General features: G+C 37.8%; 1 long non-coding RNA gene across 2 annotated transcripts in view; it reads left to right on the top strand.

The window, feature by feature from the left end:
• LOC306846026 overlaps window positions 1–6,984 on the top strand; it is a 59,717-nt gene extending 52,733 nt beyond the window's left edge. For both annotated transcript variants that reach the window (XR_013782037.1, XR_013782038.1), the window contains exon 5: window positions 4,416–6,984. This is a non-coding gene — a long non-coding RNA (uncharacterized lncRNA). The remainder of the gene's footprint in view (window positions 1–4,415) is intronic.
• The last annotated feature ends 8,644 nt before the right edge of the window (window positions 6,985–15,628 follow it).

The following is a 15,628-nucleotide window of genomic DNA, read 5'->3' as shown; positions in this document are numbered from 1 at the left end:
TATTTATATATACATAAACGCAGTACACGCATATATTATTTTAACCATTTTTTTATTTTGAATGTGATTAATCGTTTGACTGCACTATTAAAAATATGTAATTGTGGAGTTTTAATGCAGTTTTTTAGATTATTTAATTATCAGCATATGTACTTATTTCATTAGGGGGAAAAAGTTACTTGTAGACCTCAGTAATTGACTAATTGTCCCATCTGACCCAACCCTAGTGTGTTTTTGTTTGTGTGTAGTGTGAGTGTCTAACAGAACACTGCGGTGGATGGCCTGTGCTTATTTGTAAGATTAAAAACAGGAAGTGCTCCCCACCCAGATATGAACAGTAATGAGCAGCAGAGATAGGTGAGACAGAAGAGTTTTGTACAGATCGGTGTTGGAGTTATCTCTCCAACAGAAAGCACTTCTCTTTCTGATAGAGCTGACCGGTCTGTTGTAATCTCAGTCAGACTGAGCTGCTGCGTAACAGCCTTGGCTCTTTCCTGAGAAGCCAATCTCAGAACTCCTCCTGCACAGACAAACCCAAATACCAGCAAACACTCGCTTTATCACTCGGCTCATGCAGGAATCTGTTGGGAAATAACGGCTGATGTTAAGAAATGACTGAAAGTCCCTGTTTTGTCAAGGCTTAGAGTGGTGGTGTTTTTGAGAGTTGGGCAATTTGCATATAGATGGTGTCTTTGTCGAACAGGACTGATCCTCATGCTTTATCGTTCTGAAATATTAAAGGGATGTGACTGTCAGTATTATAAATCATTTTGAGAGTCCTTGAACAATGCTTTGTGTACCTTGTGAGATGATTTTGGCATCGGGATGTTGAGCGTTTTCCACTTCTATAGCCACATAATCACTGGTAAACTGTTATTTGACCTGTCAGGGTCATTATCAGTCATTTCTCATTTCCTGCAAGTTTTTTTTGCAGTGCATCTGCTCTGTAAATGACAGGGAAGGCCAAATTGAGCTAAGCGGACTTGTCCTCTGTGCAAGCCAAGGACAAAAGGCACGGTCACATTCCTTCTCAAGATTCAACACAGCATCAGCAGTGCAGGGCGTTTGGAAACCAGTGCACGGTATTATAAATCAGGATTGGAACGTACCGGATACTGAATGGAAACTTTCAGATTCAACCCTGATTTCAGAAACAATGTTTAGGGACCCATTCATATCAAGAATGATACCTGGCTGTAACTGTAAAGCCTTAACATTTATTCTAATCCTATGCAGATAGGTGTGAAGATTAGTCTACACAACAAATATGAAGATGCCATATGAATAACCGTATTGAACCATACAAACATTGACAGCCAGTCAGAATCCACTCACATATTTAAAGCCACAGATGGTACAAGTTTAGTGCACATTTGTGCACTCTAAAAATGTGTTTGCGAAGAAAAAAAAAAAAAAAAATGCAACCGTTTGCATCAATTAATGAAATTGTTCAATCCACAAACTAGTTAGTGTTGGAGTTAGAACAACTTAATTTGTAACAAACACATTTTTAAGTTGATTACTCAAAAATGAAGTTCAAATGAATGATTTGTGTGCCTGGAACCAATTCATATGATCTTTTTTCAGTTCAAATCAACAGTTATCATAGCACAGGCTAGATGTAATTTATTTAGCAGGTATATTTATTAAACAAGATGTTACTTGCCACTGGCATTAGCACAGTCGTTGCTAATAGACAATAGTGTTTACTTTCATGTGGTTTACTCTTCAGCACAATGGTAACCACAAAAACTTCAACACAACAGAACCTATTTTAAATGTCAAACATACAAGCATTAAGCACTAACCGGTCTTTCCCTTCACTAAACATAAGACACAAAAAATAACACTTAATTTTAACATTTACTCTGCTTATCCAGTCCTGTGCAAAGCATGCTGGGAACTAGAAATTTTCAAAGAAACCCAATTTCCAAAGTTAACAAGACCATTTTAACTGAGTCTACAACTACAACTTTAATTTTTTAAAGAAATTCAATTAACACAGAAATTTGAGTTTAAATTCCGCACAATATTAAGTTAATGTAATCAACATTTTAATGTCAACTGAACTAAAAATTGTTTTCAACTTGAAAGGTTTAATTAAATTATTAAATTAGAATTAATTTTTTTTCTTGCAACCATTTAGTTGTGCATTAGAGTAGAATTTGGATGTATAAATCACTGTCCCCTTGTATGGGGAAAAAAGCAGCTCTGACATGGCTGAACAAACTTTAAATTTTTCACAGAATAAAGAAACTACAGAGGTTAGAACAACACGAGGGTGAGTAAATGACTGCATTGTTTTAATTTGAGGGAACTTTCCCATTAATTTGCTAAATGTGTTCACTTTCACAACTACTGTGACTATGTGCCGTGTTTGAGGTTTTCTCACATGGAGCCTACCTGTTCTCTTTCTCCATATTTGACACATGCTTACGTAAGACTAAACATGCAGTCCTCCTTTAGTGGAAACCACCTCCTCTCTCACAGTGTCCATTGGAAACAACTGAGAGAGGAAGTCAATATTATGATAGGAGGATATGTTTGGGTGCCGGGGTTTGGATGTGGTCAGACCTCTGTTGTTGTTTGCTTGCTGTGGGAAATCACTCTCGCGACGGACATGGCTCTCTGAATGTTGTGGTTTCTTAGGGCCCTATGATTATAGCGATGGGGAAAATATAGACGAAATCGAAGAATCCAGTCATTAAAATGGAATTTAATGCAGAATGCTACAGAATTCTACATGAACGTCATCTCCAGAGCTGCAAGATTAATGTCATTTTTGATGATAAATTTGTATTAAATCATAAATCCAGAAAAAAATAAAACAGATTTTTGGAAGAAAAAAGTATATCATAAATATGTATATATTTCATAGGGCCCTACTGTTGAACAAATTTAAATTTGGTTTGTTAGACATTTTTCAAATTTTAAATTGAATTTATTTAAATTTAACTAAATCATTAAAATGGAATCCACAACAATGAATACAGAAAACCTGAAATTTCGTCACTGTTTGAAGGTTATGTAATCAATGATAAACGAAATTCCCCATTTAGTTGGAATCCTGAGAAGGCCTAGTACTTTCCTTGACAGTTGCAATGACCTTGCTCGTCTGAAAGAATGTGAAAAGGACGTAAGCCACAAAATAGTTAACATAACAAAGTGCATGTCAGCACATACAGAAAAAAAGAGTAAAAGAGAGAAGCACATGGTAGGAAGCAAGAATTTTTTGGATCGCACCTCCCTCACCAACTCGTTCCTGTCACGGTTTCCTCCCTATTGTGGTTTGTTATGGGAACAACTAAAAACCCAGTGATTGAAGCAGTAACGACGGCGTGTGGTGGTGAATTATGTGAATTTTAATGATGTAAGGAACTATTGCAGACCATGAACATTTTGAGGGATTTTCATGCAGCCTGATATATTTTCCAGCTCAATCTTAGTTGATTTGGCTGAGGTTGAAGGCCTTAACTCAATAATAAAGATAAATTACTGTGGTGTCTGAGATGTAGTGATCCATAACTACATAGGCTATGATTTTTAAGCTGCTGAGTCCATGTGAATCCCACTCTCTGACGTAATTTGACTGAGAGCATGAGCCCAAAGCATGCTGAAGCTGAGAATTTGAAGTCTTCTGTAGGGAAATCTCTTGCTTACTGTGAAACTTGAGCAACAGCGTCTGCACTACAGCTGTGCAGTGTAATGTACTACAAAATATTCTGCGGCCCTGGAGCATTTCAGGTCAGTGCTGTGATTAGCACACAAATGTGGAGTAATGTCTCAAGGCTGAAATGAAAAATAAACATGATCAGGATCAGTTACTGAAAGAGCAAATCTCGACTGTCTTTTTTAATGCAGACTCTGCTAACCAGACGCTGCGGTCGATTGGACTTTCTGTACATTCTGTCAAATGACAGAGTGGAGTACTAGGAAAAATCCTTCTAGGAAAAACCGTAAATATGGAGAGCACTCTTCAATGTGGGAGAATGTTTATTCCCTCCTCTTTAGTTGTTTCTCTTTCCACTTCTCTTTCTGCTACTTCTCGGTGTCTCCTTTTAATGCAGTAGTACAGACTGTATTGCAGATGAGGACAGTATTTGTGGAATTGAAATTTTGAATTTTGTTCAGACTGGCTAATGTTTTCTTCTATAGGCGTCATGCAGTTAAAGGGATAAATTACCCAAAAATAAAAATTGACACGAAAGACTGACACAGAAGTGAAGAAATTGTTGAATAAAGTCATTATTTTCGTGCAAAAAAATGTATTCTCGTAGCTCTATAAAATTAGCTGGTCATCCATCATTGTTAAATTACATGATTCAATATTAGGGAATACAGACCATGTTTTACTCGGCCCTGTTTACAGGTCACATTGTACTTTCAGGTCTCTCACACGTTTACTTGTTTTCTAGAATCCAGTCATAGTATCACTCACCCTGCCGGTGAGGAATACGGTGAAGAGGCCGTCCTCTGTGATAGAGACCTACACCGGACAGCGGGACCTTCAGAGGATTGGACTGAACTTGAACTGTGTTTAGGCAGCATGAAGTAGAGAGCAACCTTCTGCTGAACCCATGAGTCACACTGCCATCAACCTCATTTTAACCGTAGTGCTGATGTCACCAGAGATGTTAAATAGGTCAGGTGCACCTCCATGTGCCATATACTGCTCACAAAATACTGCATCCATGGTGGTAAATTGTTTTAATGGTGGTAAAAGCTCAAGTCTTCAGGAGTTTTCAGAAAGGGTTCAACCAACATACATGTATTACATATATATTTATCATTATTGTTAACATTCATAACGGTTCTCCCTGCTCTGGTTTTCTCTGTTTTGAAGGGTTTAAGCACAGTATGCACAGTGTGTAACCCCAGAGTGAACCCAGTGTGTTGTAGTAATAAAATGCGTATTAATCTGTGAATGCATTTAAAATCTATAGGTAATGTAAAGGTTATAATGCCCTTATGTTTTAATGATTAGGTGACTGTAGATATATAGTGAGATGGTTTAAGTGGGACTAGCCATTACTCCTTTTGGGCTGAGGATTTTCTCGTGGACCTCCGGTAAAGACCAGCTTAATGGAATTGCTTCAGATCTGGTTTTGGGGATTGAGAAGCCTCTGTTTAGATTAATGTGAACGCCAGGGATGATGGGAGAGCGGGATGCAGCCAGTGCTCTCTAATAACACTATGAGGGGTGGGGGTCAACGCAGGGCACGCCCAATCTGGCTAGACTGTTTCGTCAGTGGATTTTCTCATAATCCTCTTTCTCTGACTGCCACCGTGACCATGTGACCGCCTGTGTAACAGAAACCATGAATCTCAGACAGCAGGGCAGCTAAAGGGCTTTATGTATTGTAAACAAACTAGCATGCATTAGGAAAGATTAAATAAATGCAAATCGGCCTAGCAGGGTAGACGTTACCCAAATTTAAAGAACAGTTCTCTAAATATTTCCACCTTGTTTAAATGTCATGCGTTTCCTCTTTTAGAATGAAGAGGTTGTGTATCAGTTATCCGTACCCTCGGCTGGAGGATTCAAATTAGACCGAATTCCTTTTGTAAAGTGGTCTCTCACCTCTATCATGGGACATGTTGTACTTTTATCATTTCTGGGTGGTCCTGTATCAGAGGTCCTGTTTCTTAATCCCAACTTTCTCACAACTTTTAGCGTTAAATATAGTATTACAGGTTACACATCCTTCAAGGGGCACCTGAACTCATTTGACCCTCACATTCTCTAGTTTTTCAGCCAATTTATTTTTCTTATCACTTTTTTCCTTTTTCCCCTCCCCTGTTGCTAACTCTCTCTGTTCTTTATCTAAGGGCAGCAGGCCAGGCACACGTGTACCAGCTCTCTGAAGAAGGCCAGTTCAGTGGAAACTAGCAAGTAAACACTGAAAAGGACACGCGCTACCTCAATGTCAGCAAATATTTGGTGACAACTTCAAAGGGAAGTGACCGTTGTTTGAAACTGGGGATGACGTTGGGCACTAGTAGAGCAGGTGAATGCGCAAGTTTGCTGCTTAAAATCAATGTAATTGATTCGTGGCCATTTATTCTGAGCTTTTTACTAATAATGTACAGTCTTAGCTTTGTTTCATAAGACCACCATGGCAACGTATTTTTAGAGGCAGGCTGTGATGTAACGTAACAGTGTGGCTGCTGTCACCTGCAAGACCAGCTGTGCTAATGGCTCACAGAAATGGACTAATGAGGGTCCTGAAGAGAATTTGATGCACTGAATAAAGTGTAATTATATAAAGATGGATTGTCACTTAAGCATTTATAGTTTCTGTTCAGCTCTCCCTGTCCCTGAAGTGTTCTGAAATCACCCCTCTAGATCATCCTCTTCAAGACTGCAGTTTTTCCATGGGTCAGAAATATTGTGAAATAGATGGTGAAAAATAGAGGTGTGCAGCTTGCTCCCTCTAAAGGCTTCGTTAATAGAGAATAGTACATCAAGCACCTCTGTTGGGATATTATACAGTATACAGTATTTATCTGCATTTGTCTTGCTGTACATTTAGTTCTGACATTGTGGCTTTTTAATGAACTGTTCACCCAAAATCACAGTATAAGCAGATAAATAGGAATCCATAATGTATGCTTATGGTCTCAGGTCTCAGTATAGAGACAAATCCTTTTAGATTTTGCATTTAAAATCTTATATTTGTAATACATGTTTAATAGTTTTATTTAAATTAAATATACACATTACTGTGAAATTCTTAAATTTGTGAGCAAGGATACATTCAGTTGATAAAAAGTGACAGTAAAGAAATGAACAATGGTACAAAATATTCCTGTTTCAAAGGAAAAGGAATAAGTATGAAGGAATTTAGACTTTCTATAGATCAAAAACATCCTGGAAAAAATATATATAATGATTTCCACAAAGACTGACTGATGAAGACTGGAGTAATGATGCTGAAAATTCAGCTATACCATCACAGGAATAAATTATATTTTAAAAATGTTATTTGCTGTATTTTTGATCAAATAAATGCAGGTTTGTTGAGCATAAGACTTATTTTACAAAGTCTTATTGACCCCAAATCTTTGAGCATTATTGTATAAACAGTAATACAATAAAAAAACAATTAGGACAAGATGTGAAATGCGATCAGCATTGCAGGAATATGCACAAAACCCACAAAACTTGATTTCTTTGTACAAAACCCACACATCTTACTGTCTGAAGCAATACATTGCAAAATGTTTGCAATCCATAATCAAGTTTTTGCTGATGAGGGTTCATCACAGGGTTAGCAGGTTGCCCGGCAGAGTCAAGAATTTGCCTTGATCCCTCTGGATTGCTCGACATTGCATCATTTATCTGTATCTGTTCCCGTGTTTAGTGTAGTGAAAGTGCGTCAGAGTGAGGGAGAGCAAGGAAATCCCCTTCTGCCACGTGGGATATGAACAAAGACTCCAGTTTGGCTCAAACTTTCTCAATTTTGCCTTGTGGCGCGAGAGTTCCTGCCACACTCGACTGCCAGCATTTACACTCCTCAGTCCTCTCACCGCACACCTTCCCGTGGAGATGATTGTCTCTTTGAACCTCTTGTGGCATTTGAGTGAACTGCAGTTATATTACAGGTTCCAGCTCTGTGGTGATTCCTCGAATGGGAACTACAGAGGAATTTGCTGCATCACAGAGCAAATCTGTTCAGATTTTCATGTATACACATTTCTTTGACGTTACCAACAGGAGCATGTGAATTATGTCTCTTGAGAAAGACCTGTGTGCTGGTTCTCAATTAATTTGTCTTTCTGTCTATCTACTAAGGTGATGACCTTAGTCTCACTTTCACAGTCTCTCCACCTCTCTTTTCATACAGTGTTTATGAATAATATATGTCATGAATAGTCATTAAAGGTGACCTTGGTTAATTATTGATCGGGTCAGATGATTACAGGCCTGACCTCTGTATGTTCTCGCCTGCCAGTCGTCTCAGTTTTCATGTTTGCGCTCTTCCTTTTAGTATTCCTGGAGACCCTCATATGATGAATTGCTGTCTATTGTTATTGCTGGGGGAGTGTTGGTGCCTTTACAGAAAAATGAGATGTAAAGTTACAGATGTAACCATGAACGTCAAGACTATTACTTTTAATGAAATATGTAAGACGTATTGTATAGTCAATTGGTCATTATCACTAAATAAACCCTGACAGGGTGATCAGTGACCGACTGACTCTAAAATGTCCTGCTTATTACCTTGCTACTTGTCAAATGAATACAGGTGCATCTCAAATTTAGAATGTCGTGAAAGTTCATTTTTTCTTATTTCAAAAAGTGAAACGTTTTAGATTCATTGCATGTAAAGTTAAACATTTCAAAAGTTTTTTTGTTTTTGTTTTAATTTTGATGATTGGAGCTTACAGCTCATGAAAGTCAAAAATCAGTATCTCAAAACATTAGAATATTTACATTTGAGTTTCAATTAATGACCATCCCAACAGTATAAATTCCGGTATCTCTTGTTTTGGAAACCACAGTAATGGAGAAGACTGCTGACTTGGCAATGATCCAGAAGATGAACATTGACGCCCTCCGCAAACAGGGTTAGTCACAGAGGGTTGTTACTGAAAGCCTCCGCAAATAGGTTTAGTCACAGAGGGTCGTTACTGAAAGCCTCCGCAAAGAGGTTTAGTCACAGAGGGTCGTTACTGAAAGGTGTGGCTGTTTACGGAGTGCTGTATCAAAGCATATTAAATGCAAAGTTGACTGGAAGGAAGAATTTGGGTAGGAAAAGGTGCACAAGCAATAGGGATGACTGCATGCTTGAGAATACGGTCAAGCAAAGCTGATTCAGACATTTGTGAGAGCTTCACAAGGAGTGGACTGAAGCTGGAGTCAGTGCATCAAGAGTCACCACGCTCCGACGTCTTCAGGAAAAGGGCTACCAAGCCACTTCTGAACCGGAGACAACGTCAGAAGCGTCTCACCTGGGCTGTAGAGAAAAAGAACTGGACTGTTGCTCAGTGGTCCAAAGTTCTCTTTTCAGATGAAAGTAAATTTTGCATTTCATTTGGAAATCAAGGTCCCAGAGTCTGCAGGAAGAATGGAGAGGCACAGAATCCATGTTGCTTGAAGTCCAGTGTGAAGTTTCCACAGTCAGTGATGATTTGGGCTGCCATGTCATCTGCTGGTGTTGGCCCACTGTGTTTTCTGAAGTCCACAGTCAACGCAGCCATCTACCAGCAAATTTTAGAGCACTTCATGCTTCCTTCTGCTGACAAGCTTTATGGAGATGCTGATTTCAGTCCCCAGCAGGACTTGGCACCTGCCCACACTGCCAAAAGTACCAAAAGCTGGTTCAATGACCATGGTGTTACTGTGCTTGATTGGCCAGCAAACTCGCCTGACCTGAACCCCATAGAGAATCTATGGGCTATTGTCAAGAGAAAGATGAGAGAAACCAGACCCAACAATGCAGATGACTTGAAGGCCGCTATCAAAGCAACCTGGGCTTCCATACCACCTCAGCAGTGCCACAAACTGATCACCTCCATGCCACGCCGCAGTAATTAAAGCAAAAGGAGCCCCTACCAGGTATTGAGTACATATACAGTAAATTAACATACTTTCCAGAAGGCCAACAATTCACTAAAAATGTTGTTTATTGGTCTTATGAAGTATTCTAATTTGTTGTATTGGTGGGTTTTTGTTAAATGTGAGCCTAAATCATCACAATTAAAAGAACCAAAGACTTAAACTACTTCAGTCTGTGTGCACTGAATTTATTTAATACGAGTTTCACAATTTGAGTTGAATTACTGAAATAAATGAACTTTTCCATGACATTCTAATTTGAGATGCACCTGTACATAAATGGACTTGAAATATTGTTTTTTTTGTGAGACCATGTGATTGAAGGAGTATAATAAGGAAATAATAATACAGTTTAGCTGTTATGTAAACCCATTTGACCATTGAATATTGTGATTGACCAACCAGAATCAAACAGATAGCCATGAAATAGGATTAGTTTTTATATTTGTAATGTTTGAAACTTGTTTTTTTTTTCTCTAATTATTACGCACTGCCATTTAAAAATTTTGGGTCATTTAAAAAGGTTTTGTTCAAAAGTGACAGTGAAGACACTTCAAACAGTCTCTTTGAAATAAATGTTCATTTTAACTTTTTTAAAGAAATAATCTTGAAAAAATTTAACTTTTTCTACAAAAAAAAACAAAAATCTTTTCAATGTTAATATGTGATTTCTGAAGGATCTTGTGATGCTTAATATTAGAGTAATGCCTACAGAAAATTCAACATTGCCATCACAAAGGAATAAATTCCACTTAAGTATATTAAAAATTTGAAATTATTTTGAGTTATATTTCACAATATTGTTTTGAGGTTTTATGTTATAATGTGAGAAGAAAGAAAGAAGCTGTGAAATAGGATAAGTTAGTTTTATATTTATGTAATATAAAATATTATATTTGTAACTTTTTTTTAATTAAATACTATACACTACAGTTTAAAAATTTCATTCAGTTGTTCCAAAGTGACGGCAAAGTCACTTCAAACAGTCTCTTTGAAAGAAATGCTGGTCATTTCAACTTTATTAAATAATCTTGAAAAAAATGCAACAAATCCCCCCCCCAAAGAAGGCTGTTTTCAAAATTTTTACTAAAAGATTTCTGAAGGATCATTCTGAAGTAATGCCTGCAGAAAATTCAACATTTCTATCATAAAGGAATAATTTTGAGGTTTTCTGTTGTAATGTGAGAAGAAAGAGACCACGGATTGATTGAAAAGACATAACACTAGTGCAGCTATGGGAAATCGTAATACAGTACTAAAACATATTTGAGCACTGAATATTATGATCAAGCAGAAAATAGGATTAGTTGATGGGTATATCAGAAAGGATGCCATATCAGACATGCAGACTGATGAACGTCGATACAATGAATGAAAAGGATGGGAGGAAGGTCACCTTGACCTTTCGGAGGCATTACCTCATCGCTATGGCCCGTTAGCCTGAATGCTTTAATAAACCCTCATGAAATTAACCCTTAATGCGTGCCAGTGTGCTGACTCGACAGCCGTCGCTCGGGTCAATCTGAGTTTGATTATTCTGGCCCTGGCTGACCCAAGCTGAGGTTGAGTCAGGTCCGGAATGAAGCACCTGTCACTTGTATATAATTTGCAAGAGAATGATGAATGTGGCTATAATGGCTAAACCACTACAGAATTAGCTCCAGTGATGAACACGTAATGACCTCATGATTTACAATAGTTGTTTGCCTTGTGTTGTGTTACATTAGTGTGCTTGTTTGGGTTTCAGTGGCCTGTAAAGTTCACACAGTGGCCACACCGCAGCACCTCAACCCCTGTTAAAGCACTTTTCACCGAAGTTACAGCAGCAGAGGGATGCTTTTACATCTCTCTCAGTCCACAGACCTGGAGTGGAGGCAGTCAGAATGTGCTGACAGTCTGAGGCACGCTGACTCTCTGGGGTGATGACACAGTTCCTGTTGACTCGGCGCCAATCCACCCGCTCAGTGTTGTCTGACTGCATTCAGAGGAACTGAATTGAATTGAGCCTTCTGATTGAGGCTTGGATAAACAGTCTTCAAAGAGCACTGAAGATAAATGTTTTTCTTTTCTTAAAGTAATTTTCTAAATAAAATGTATATTATCTTTCTACTTTTAAGTGAATTTGTATTTAATTCTTTATCATTTTTATGATGGAATTCTGAAGTATACTTTGTATGTGTATATATATATATATATATTCTGCCTTATATTAATATTATATATACACACATTCACATATATACATTTGTAGATACATGCACATATACATCAAATAAAATATGGATTTTTTTCTGTGAAAAACAGAAAAAGTCAATAAAACTAAGAAAACCGAATACTTATTGATTTTATACAGTTGTTTAATTATATTATTTTATTTCTACATTTTATATTAAATGTACATATTTTATTAATTTGTATATAATATATTTTATTTAATACAGTAGTCAACATTTGAAGTGGATCAAAACCTTTCATCAAAGTTGTCCTAAAACAAAAGCAATACCCGTTCTTGCCTTAGGACAACTTTGATTAACTTTTTTGATCCTCTTCAAATGTTGACTACTGTATATTTTATATTGGATTTTTTATATATATTTTAATAAAAAAACATTAATAAAATAATCATTTTACCGAAGTATATTACTTAAAATTACTTACCAAGTATTCAATTTTCTTGTTGTTTTAACTGACAAATGATTAGACATATGTTGTGTGGAGGTGAATTTAGAGGAAGAACAGGATCAAAATGTTTTGATTTAAAAAAACTAACAAAAAAAACACTTTGATTATTCTGATCTGATTTGGCATTGATCACCACTCAATACTTGTAGATCATAGAGTATAGATTTAAATATAGATTCCATATAAAGTACATGCTAGGTTAATGGCTTTCTGATGGTGATTTTCCTTCAAGCGGTTTCACAGAATCACAAGAAGCTCTCAAGCAGCACCAGGATCCTGCATGAGATCAATACCAGCTTCACAGACCAATGTTGACCACAGGTTGATTTTTGTATAATTTTCAACACAAGTGCAGCACCCAATAACCCCCCCCCCCAACACCCAACACCCTGTAGAATGCTGTGATGTTCAAGAAGAATAAAAGGTCTCCTTTTTCTCTTTCTTCTGTTGAGTGAATTGCTCCTGAGGCTTGCTGACTGAATACTGATGCGTTAAACATAGAGGTCACGGAGTCGTTTATATTCAACAGTGACTCTTTGAGGAAGATGAAAACTGATCGATACCGGTGTAAACCCACTGAACCAATGCTGTGTGTTTCAGGAAAGGGAAAATAGGGTCTTGTCGAGATCTGTAGGACACAAGGAGGTGACTGTTGTCAGATGGGCTCTTACATCCCCATGAGAACAGAAAGGAGGATTTATTAGCCCTGTTTTAGGCACGCAAACTGGTTCAATGTTCTCAAGGTCAGTTTTTCCCCTCTAGTCCTCAGATTTGTGTGCAGATCAGCTAAATAAAAATGCAGTGGCCAGCACTGTCGCATCAACATAGTTTCCCCTTTACATTTCCCCAGTTGCCCCCAAAACACTGAAAATTAAATAAAAAATAAAAAGTATGACTGGTCACTAGGTAGTATGAAACTCCAATACCTAAAACTCCAGTTTCTAAGCCCCTTCGGCCCCGAGAGCCCATCATTTATCTAACATGTCTGGGAGGATGTGGAGCACCTGAGCCAGTTAGTCAGGATGTGATGGATCACCGTACCTTCTGCCTCAGCTGTTTCCTGCTGATCGCGTCCCTGATCCCTCCCCCATCTCCGTTTTCTTTTCTCTTACCAGTCGCACTATCTCTTCCTATCTCTCCATCTCCCCGGTATTCCTACACCCAGCTGGGACCAGTTCTTCCATCAAGCCCAATTGTCTTTCCGAGCTGACAGTTCCCTCCACACACCCGCAGTTGACCTGCTCTTTATTTGTGTTGCCTAAAATAGCTGGGCTGTCAGTGTATCTGTGTCACTGTAGCGTGATATAGAGTATTAACTTTATCAAAGTCACAGCACAGCTCGTGTCTGCCACCGAGCATTTTTCAGCATGAACACGTTTGATGCTTCTCTGATGTGTGTACCATCAATAGTCTCTCTGGACAACTAAAAATACCTTTCAGAATTCCCACACATAAGTGAAATAATGAATTTATGTCAGTGTTTCTTTCTTCCATCCAAGTTATTAAATATTCAGACGTTTTTGTACATAAAAGCATTTGTGATGTGTCTGAGAACTTAACCAGTACAATTTAGATTTCTATCTCAATTTATTGTTAAGCAAATGTTTTTATAAAATAATCTATATAATATATATAATTTAATCTGCTTTTAGCATTTCCCAAAGCAAACCCACTGTAAGTTTTTTCAGTCAAGAATGTAGCTGTTTAAACAACAAATGTGTGGTTTATTTATAAAGATAGCGCCTATTTGAAAAAAATAGCTTTGACATTTTCAGAGATAGCTATTTTAGCGTTTGATCAGTAAACTGAACTTCACGGTCATTTTCAGTGATGCCTCGTGGAAGTTTAAAAAACAAATTGTGTGCTATGTTGATGTATAAGGGACAGGTTTTTGGTTTAATTTCAGCCCCATTCTAATGATTCCCTCTGAGATTTTAACACTTGGTGCGAGTCACATTTTAATTAGCACACTGGATAAAATTGGTGTAGCTTCCTATTAACATCTGGGACTGAACCAAATTAATGTACTTTGCCAATTCGTTGCACATGATTGGGTGTTACATTAAGTGTTTTAGGCCACAACGAACAGAAAGGAATCAAGGATATGCAAAACTGGGAAGTAACACAATTCAGTTTTGAATTGTAATTTTTACACAGGCTGTCAGCAATCTGATAAACATTCTTTACTAGGACGTATGGCAGTTGGACTGATAAACGCAGCTCAGCTGATAAAAAGCTGCTGTTCCTTGTGTATCAAAAAGTCCTCTATTTCCATTTGGATAGAGATTTGGCCTGCTTAGAAAGACGTTAGTTCTCCGTTTCTAAAGCTGTCCTGTTCACAGCCACTAAGCAGGTGCGCGTCAGCTGGACTTGCCCTGCTCTGCAGCCAAAACGAGGATAACAAATGGCTTGGGGCAGTTGGAAAGAGAGAGAAAGAGAGAGTGAGTGAAGGAAAGAAAGAAGTAAAACAAGAAAGCGGCACAATTCTTGTCCAAAAAGCCCTCATTAGGAGCAGAGAGGCATGTGAGGGAATCAGCTGCTGGGATGATAAAGGCAGCTGGAGGGATCCAGGAAAAAGCAGCACAGAGAGGCCTTGTGGGACTGGACCTCAGCCAAACCCAGAGGCCCTGACTCGCATTATATAACCCTACAGTGGAAAGAAAACACAGCAACAGTACTGCTAGACGATATATGAGCAGGAAAAGTGTATGCTTTGAATTATAAACAGCCTATTTAGTGAAAGGGGCAAAAGTGCTTTTTATTTATATAAAGTGCTTTTTGCCCCAAGAAAGTTGTAAAACAAAGACAAGAATGGCTTTGATTGTTGTGGCCTGTGATGTTGCTCTACATGAGATTTTTTCCATTTAGTAAATGCTTTGCTTATTAAAAGTGTTTTAAATAATGTTCTTATTGTAACATAATGAACATATTTTCATACTTTGATGTAGCATTTGACCAAGTTCCACTTGATTGTGCTGAATTTGACAGTGAAGGATGCTGTTGCTTCACACTGGCCGTGACTTCATTGACAGTGAAGCTGTAGCCAAGGTCAAATTGTTGCCTGAATACCAGGAATGTGTAACATTCAAAATTGCACTGAAATGGCTTTGTTTCAAAATTCCAAAATTCAAATTTAAAGAAGTAGAATTCAAATGACTTGAAATTCAAGGATGGATGGATAGATGGATACATAGATGCACTCTAAAAATAAATGGTGCTATATAGCACTAAAAGTGGTTCTTGGCTATCATATAGGGGAACCACTTTTGGTGCTATATAGCACCATATCTTTAAAGGTGCTATACAGCACCTTTGTCAAATGGAGGTGCCATATTGCATTGTATTTCTTCAACAAAACTGGTGCTAACCACCAACAGTGGTTCT

This window comes from Barbus barbus (assembly GCF_936440315.1).
Source record: "Barbus barbus genome assembly, chromosome: 26".
NCBI classification, from domain to species: Eukaryota; Metazoa; Chordata; class Actinopteri; order Cypriniformes; family Cyprinidae; genus Barbus; species Barbus barbus.
The sequence above is the reverse complement of the archived record's forward strand: the minus strand, read 5'-3'. Positions and strand labels throughout refer to the sequence as shown.